Source organism: Rhipicephalus sanguineus, chromosome 5, assembly GCF_013339695.2.
Source record: "Rhipicephalus sanguineus isolate Rsan-2018 chromosome 5, BIME_Rsan_1.4, whole genome shotgun sequence".
In the NCBI taxonomy this organism is placed as follows: Eukaryota; Metazoa; Arthropoda; class Arachnida; order Ixodida; family Ixodidae; genus Rhipicephalus; species Rhipicephalus sanguineus.
This window is the reverse complement of record NC_051180.1, coordinates 71905511-71913458: the sequence shown is the minus strand read 5'-3', so window position 1 is coordinate 71913458 and position 7948 is coordinate 71905511. Positions and strand designations below refer to the sequence as shown.

The 7948-nt window shown below is 50.6% G+C and overlaps 1 non-coding gene across 1 annotated transcript; it reads right to left on the bottom strand.

Annotated features, from left to right (window-relative positions):
• Positions 1 to 2180: 2180 nt before the first annotated feature.
• Positions 2181 to 2252, bottom strand: Trnat-ugu (transfer RNA threonine (anticodon UGU)). The gene has a single exon. It is a non-coding gene; the product is annotated as a tRNA-Thr (tRNA).
• Between the last annotated feature and the right edge of the window lie 5696 nt (positions 2253 to 7948).

The following is a 7948-nucleotide window of genomic DNA, read 5'->3' as shown; positions in this document are numbered from 1 at the left end:
CCGGCGTTAGGGGAAGTGTTCCATACAAATTGATGCCAATGCACCCAAACGGCCGGTCAGGGCGAGGTAGAGGTTGCAGACCTGCCGGCGACAGGTGCGTTGAAGTTTTGTGGCGTTGACAATTGATGCAGGTGCGAACGAACTTCTGCACGTAGCGGTACATCTTTCGCCAAAGGTACCGTTGGCGAATGCGGTGGTAGGTTTCGGATACCCCAGAGTGTGCACAGTGGGGATCAGAGTGGAACGACTCGCATATGTCTGAGCGCAGACTGCGGGGTATTACGAGTAGCCACTGGCGGACGTCGCAGTAATTGCGTCGGTGGAGGAGGTCGTCGCGAGCGGCGAAATGGTGGGCTTGACGACGAAACGCGCGAGTGGATGGTGTTTGCCGATGGATCATCAGCAAGTCTATCAGTGAGGCAATCCAGTGATACTTGCGCTGTTCAGTAGCGATGCTGTGAATGTCGATAGAAGAACGGCATTGTGAGACACTGAGCTGTGGATATTGTCGTCAGGCAAGGGGAGCGCGAGAGTGCGTCGGCGTCAGCATGCTGGCGTCCGTTGCGGTACAGCACGCGGATATCGTAGTCCTGTAGGCGAAGTGCCCAGCGGGCAAGGCGGCCTGAGGGATCCTTCAATGACGACAACCAGCATAGTGCATGATGGTCGGTGTCGGTGATGACATCGGTGGGCGACCATACAAATAAGGTCAGAATTTCGTAAAGGACGAGATCGCCAGGCATTCCTTTTCGGTGACGGTGTAATTGGTCTCGGCTTTAGTAAGCGTACGACTTGCATATGCCACGACATATTCAGTGAACCCTCGTTTGCGCTGCGTAAGGGCAGCGCCAAGGCCAACACCGCTAGCGTCTTGTACCTCTGTAGGGCCGTAGGGTCGTAGTGGCGTAGTATGGGAGGCGACGTCAACAAACGGAGCTTTGCGAAAGCGTCGTCGCACTCTGACGACCACGAATGGAGGGGCCCATTACTTCCGAGGAGCTTCGTCAGTGGCGATATGATAGTCGCGAAATTGTAGCGAAGCGTTGGAAGTCTGTAATGGGTCGCCCTCTCGAGCGCTTTCTAGTGGGTCGTCCTCTTCGAGGGTTTCCACGCTGCCGAGACATTCCCCTCGCACCAACGTAACACTGTACGGGGAGGGGTTGATTACAAAAATAGAGGTGCTGCCCTGAGTGACTTGAACGGTCGCGAAAGGCACCAGCAAGCCTTTCCTCGTGCAAACACGGTCATATGGCGAGAGGAGTGCAACGGTGTCGATAGACTAGCGCAGTAGACTGACACCGCCGTTGACGAGTTTGCAGGCACTTTGATGCCATCTTTGACGAATACCTCGCTCGCAGCCGATGGACTGTCTGCCGGCGCCAAATTAGAGAATGGTGAGAGTTCTATTTCGGCTGGTGCGCAATGAATTACGCCGTCGTGGCGGGAAAGAAAATCCCATCCGAGGATGACGTCGTGAGAGCATGTAGGAATTATTGTCAATTCGACTGCGTACATAGCGTCCTTGATCATGACGCGGGCTGTGCACACCGCTGTAGGGTGAATACTTTGGGCGCTGGCTGTACGGAGGGAGAGCCCGGAAAGCGGCGTCGTCACTTTTTCGCAGTATTTGGCTAAGCTTCGCGTCCATAACGGATACGGCGGCTCCAGTGTCGATAAGGGCAGATGCACGAACACCGTCCACAAACACGCCTATCACGTTCTATGGGCTTCACTGAGGGCTTTCGCAGTTCGACATAGGCTGGGGATAGACGTCGAATGAAAGGCTTCAGGCGCGAAACGTGGACTATCTGTGAACCACTGCAGCGACGGTTGGAAGAAACCTCAACGGGAGTAACGCGATAGTTCACAGGGGATGTTTGTTCACTAACTATGTAGGGTCCAAGGAATCGCGATTGAAACTTTTCAAACAATCCGGGGACACGCGTAGGGTCCCCAGGAGCACTTCGTCACCAGGACGGAAAGACACGTCACGATGAGAGCCGTGATACCGCTGCTTGCGATCGTGTTGACTGGCTTCTGTACTGACTTCTGGCTTCTGTACAAGTTGCCGACAATTTTGAAGTCTCAAGACGAACTGCTCGCCAAGACAACCTCCAGCTATCACCTCCAAACTAACGGGACATATATGTGAAGAATGTAAAGTGGACGAAAAGATAACTTGCCGCCGGCAGCGACCAAACCTGCGACCTTCGGATAACACGTCCGATGCTCTACCACTGAGCTACGGCGGCGGTCATGCTCCCGTCCCCTTTATGGAGCAGTGTTGGTCCGCCGATCGCAGCCATGACGGCGATCCTATGTTTAATGCACACTCATATGTTTAAATTCACATATATACCCCACAAAGGGACGGGAGGATGACCGCCGCCGTAGCTCACTGGTAAGCATCGGACGCCTTATCCGAAGGCCGTAGTTTGGTCCCTGCCGGCGGCAAGTTATCTCCTCGTCCCCTTTACTTTCTTCACATTTATGTCCTAATTACTACAAATAACATCCCCTATACTTTCCGTGCATTCTTCTGTTAGTTCTCATAATTAGTATGTCTAACAACGAAAACACGACCCCTTAAAAGTAATCTTCTTTCCTACGTGTGGTAGGTTGTAGAACAAACACGACACACTCTAACTGTGCCTTGAATCTGCGTAAAATCTGTGCTATCAATTTCCATCAAGTATCCATGCGGTGTGGAACGCACTCACAGGCATGCACAGATCATGAATGGTACTTTTCCAGTATCCCTTGAAATAAAGGTGTATACCCCGCTGCTCTTACCGGTAGCTATTTTTCGGGTCGCAAACCTGGAGGCTTATGAAAAAGGCTCAACGTGAATTTAGTTCGGCGCAGGGAGCCACAGAAAGAAAATGGTACTAGGTGTAACCTTAAGGGACAATGAGAGCAGAGTTGGTCAGAGAACAAACGAATGTTAACGACGTATACGTATATCAAAATCGACAAGAAGAAAGGGACAGGGACAGGGCATGCAGCAAGAAGGCTAGGTATCCACTGTTCATTAAAGGGACACTAAAGAGCAAAACGATTTTCTCGCATTAGTGAAGTAGTTTTCCACGATACCAAAAACACCACGCTTGCTGCGAGAAGACGCTTAATAAGCGAGAAACGCGCAAAAATAAATACAGGTGGCGACGCCACCTTGGAATTCCCGCACCATTTGCCGTGAAGTCACATATTTTTGATGGCGCCTGCTTGGGCCTACGTATTCCTAATCGGTTAAATCAAAGTACATTGTCCTCTGATGGGCCGGAGACTTGACATAACGAGTTTGTGGAAATTTCGTCGAGCCGGTGGCTCCAAAATATGGTAAATGCTCTTTGAACTATTTTTACGTCACGAATTACAAAGTTCCGCGCGAAATTTAAAAATCAAACTTTGAACTTGATTTTCTCTTCTAAACATAAACCTATGGTGGAGAAATAACTACACAAGAGTTCTCCGAGCACACTTTATCAATCTAAACAAATTCATTGTTTCTATTTAGTGTCCTCTTAAAAGTAACAGACTGGACTCCAAAGAAGGCAAACAAGCGAAGGAGAGGCAGAGAGGAAGGTTGGCACATGACATGCACAAGTTTGCGCTGATTACGTGCCCGCAGCAAGAACAGGACCGACATGTCTCAGCATCTGCAGAGCGAATGCATGTGTTCCTCACCTCATCGGGAGCTGCTCCATGACGGCCTGCTTCAGAGGCAGCTCCATCGACGGCGGTGGCGGCTTTGTGCGAACCTGCGGCGGCGGCGGCTTTGTGCGAACCTGCGGCGGCGGCGGCTTTGTGCGAACCTGCGGCGGCGGCGGCTTTGTGCGAACCTGCGGCGGTGGCGGCTTTGTGCGAACCTGCGGCGGTGGCGGCTTTGTGCGAACCTGCGGCAGCGGAACAAGATGGAGCGGTGTGGTAGACGGACATTAAAAATATTGTATTCTTTCGCCTAACAAAATAGTTGAACCACCTTGTAGAAAACTGCATGTACGATAAAGCAATGGTTACAACGAGTGAAAAACATTTTAACAATGCCAAAACTCTGCACAAGATGAACCTTCCAAGTGGCTTCACGGCATTCCAAGGTGGCTTGCCTTTAATCGTCTTCCAATGTGACTTGCCCTTAATCGTCGTGGAGCGCCGATTAAGGACAAATACTTCTTTCTGTGAAGCCGCTTGTGAATCTTTGTAACAGAAGATGTGTCAGTCATTATTCAGTTGACGATCTTTCTATAGCAATAAGAACAAGTTGAGCACATTGACGCGGAACAACTCGTCAACCTTCTGGTCGAACCAGTCAGTGTACCTCCTAATTGCATCCATTTTTCATTACTCTCGCGACCGAAGTGGCTTATGCCATTGTTTCTGGTTAGCAGATAGTTACCCTTCCATTCAGCTCCACGTTAAACATTCTTTTTCACTCTCATTACAACTTACAGCATTCAAAGTGTGTCGCGTCTCCAAGGAAGCACCATATACCAAATGATGTTACGTAAGACATGGGCACCGCCACTTTGGACCTGTTACACCACCAATGTTTCCATATTTTAGATGCGAAGTATCTTATGGTGGAGCTCAAACGGTGTGGCGTGATCACCCTTACTGCGCACGCGCTAACCCTCTCCACACACCTCCTCTCCACTCCATTTTCCCCTCCCCTCCTCCCTCCCCCTCTCCTGCGCAGCACCACGTGAGCGCCAGCGCATGCGCGTCCCCTCCCCCTCTCTTTCCTCTCCTATGATCCCCCCCTCTCGGCGCCTGACGACCGCGTTCAAACCGCTCGCCCTGTGAGAATTAACGGCCAGCTAGAGAGAAGACACCGACGCGCGAAGCGTTCCTCTTCGCGTTCCACGACGCGAGGTCGGTAGCATGCCAAACGAACGCCAACGGAACGCGATCGTGCAAGTGCTACGTCTTCGCATCGCCTCATGGTCCCTGTTCGGTTCGAACTTCGTGCGTTCGGCGAATACCGTCATATTGTTACCCGCCCCGCGGCTGGCGTTCCCAAGCCAAGATGGAAGCGGCGCCACCGGATGGCGGAACGATGACCGTCTGTTGATCATAAAGGACGCGAAGACTCATGTCTCCCGAGGGGTTAAATTGGTGCTTTACAGGAGACAATGACCGAGCCAGGCTGCAAGGGTGGAAGGTGCACTTGCGCATCCGCGGTGACAACCAAAATCAGCGGCAGCGGCGGCATTGATGCACGGGCCAATTGTATTGGTGGCCTGTCAGCACAGCATTGCCGGCACGTACTCGGAGGTGCTTTCCCACGACCCGTCAACGCCTGACGCCAATATTCCGGGAACCGGGGTGAAAGGATGCTGAGCGGCGGCGGCGAACCGACGAGTGGCGAGAAGCGGTGGTTTTTCGAGGTGGTGGCGAGGAGGAATCCGGGCCTGGTACTTTCAACGACAGCCGACCGGGAGTCGAGGAGAGAGTTATTCCTGCATTCCGATTGAACTGTAACAGTGTTTGAATGGGGAGATAGGGAATAAAACCAGGAGTGCAGGACAGTGAGAGGGGAAGAGAAACGAATAAAACGTCTCTATCTATATGATGCCGGAGCGGTCGTTTCCTCAAGGTGCCAGCAGATGAAAGTTCTCGTGTTCGCCTTCCTTGGCAGCAGCAAATGTCGCGAAACCAGCAAGGCGAGAGCAAGAACCAAACAGAACCTAACTGTCCTCTTTAGCGGGAGATGGTGTAACGTTTTTCCTTATTACAACGAGAATTGATCAGGTCACGAAACGTCGGATGCACAATTCAACTTCAACCGTTTTCATGCGGATACACTAACCATATCACTGATTGATTAGTTCTGAAAGAAAGAAAGTGCTAGTTTAACAGCCCAGAATGGCGGCACCCAGCCCGTCCGTAAAATAGTCTATAGACCACAATTTTTATCGCTTGTAGGAGAAACCGACCTTTGCTTGAGGGCTATGGTTACAGCAATAGCTTCCGGTCAGTCCTCATCGAATGCTTTCTGCCAGAGTTGGTTTGCCTTGATCTGTTACGTAATGAATCCCTCAGTGCCTTAGCTTGTATTGGCGAGGTACATATGAGAAGTAGACACGACACACAGAAAAAAAGAGACAGGTAGGCGCTAAACTTCATGGATGACCGATTCGCCCGAACTACAACCCTTCTCACCCTCAGTGCCCGTGCTGACCGCGCGCAATGGTAGTAACCGGGGTAATAACTCTAGAAGTGCGTGCTCAAGCAAATTAAGTCTAGCGCCAGAAGAAAAAATATTTGTGTAAATGCGAAACACCTATTAGTTTGGCGGATTCCTGAAAAAAAAGGCCAGCCTTGGGTGCAACACGATGCAAGATGAGTATTCGTCACGCACACTAACATGCATATATAGTATTCCAAGTGGGCATGCCTTCAAGGATCCGCAACTGACGACGAAACGTGAGCGCCCCTAACGGGCTAATATTGTATCGCCATGGCAGCAATACAGCCAGCGCTTGCCTGAGAAAAAAGAGAAGAAATGAAATGGGCGAGAAAACAAAATCGCGACATGGCTTGTAGCTAAACAGCAAATGAGTTAACACTTTGGGCTAGTTGTAACAAATAGTTTCGGCCTTGGCAATATTATATATCTAATATATATACATATATCTATATATATATATATATATATACATATATATATATATATATATATATATTATCTATAATATATATATATATATATATACATATATATATATATATATATATATATATATATATATATATATATTGAAAGACCGCAGCACAGTCGTGGTCTCGACGCCTTTATTCACCAGAGCCGCCTGACCAACGCTCAGAACGAAGATGACGCTCACAGTGATGATGATTACATACAGGTGAAGAGAATGAAGGAAGCCTGTTGTGAATATTGTGCTCACACTAATTTCCCCCTTGCGCGGAAGCGGCCAACCTGGCCGCTGTTTATGACGGTTGTGTACGCGTAGGAATGGTTTTAAGCGGGAAACGTGGACAACCTCTGTGCCGCGGCAACGGCTGTCGGAAGGCATGACACGGGAGTTACCCGATAGTTTCACGGGAGAAGTTTGCTTGACGATAGCATAGGGGCCGATAAACGTGGCTGAAACTTATCACATAGGCCAGGAACTCGCGTAGGGGTCGACAGCAATACTTCATCTCCGGGATTGAAGTGAACGACGCGGTGAAAGTCATCGTAGCGAGCCTTCCGATCCTGTTGACTCGCCTCGGTATTGAGGCGGGCCGCGGTGGCGAGAAGCGGCAAGGCGAGAGATTAAGTGCTCGCTCGACGACGCCGACGACCCCACGGGGACATCAAAAAAAGAGACGTCTAGTGGAGATGTCGGTTGACGGCCGTAGACAAGGAAGAAGGGTGAGTAGCCCGTGGTGCGCTGCGTAGCGGTATTGTACGCGAAGGTCACGAATGGCAAGATGGTATCCCAGTTTGTGTGGTCGGCGTTGATATACATGGAGATCATATCGGAGAGAGTTCGATGAAAGCGCTCTGTGAGGCCATTAGTCTGGGGATGGTAGCTGGAAGTCGTCTTATGGATGGTGTTACATGCGTGGAGAACGTCCTCGAGTAGTTCGACAAAAAGGCCTTGCCGCGGTCACTCAAAAGCACACGCGGCGCGCCATGTCGCAGAAATATAGCTTCCAAGAAGAAGGTGGCAATGTCCTCCGCTGATCCGGAAGGGAGTGCAGCTGTTTCGGCGTACCTTGTCAAGTGGTCTACTGCAGTGACAATCCATCGCTTACCGCTTGCTGATACTGGCAGTGGTCCGTAGAGATCGATCCCAATGACCTCGAATGGAGCGTCAGGACATGGAAGAGGTTGTAGGGGTCCCGCGGGAGATGAAGTGGGTCGTTTGCGGCGCTGGCAGAGCGAGCATGAAGCAACGTATCGTGCTACGCAGGTGGAGAGTCCAGGCCAAGCAAAGCG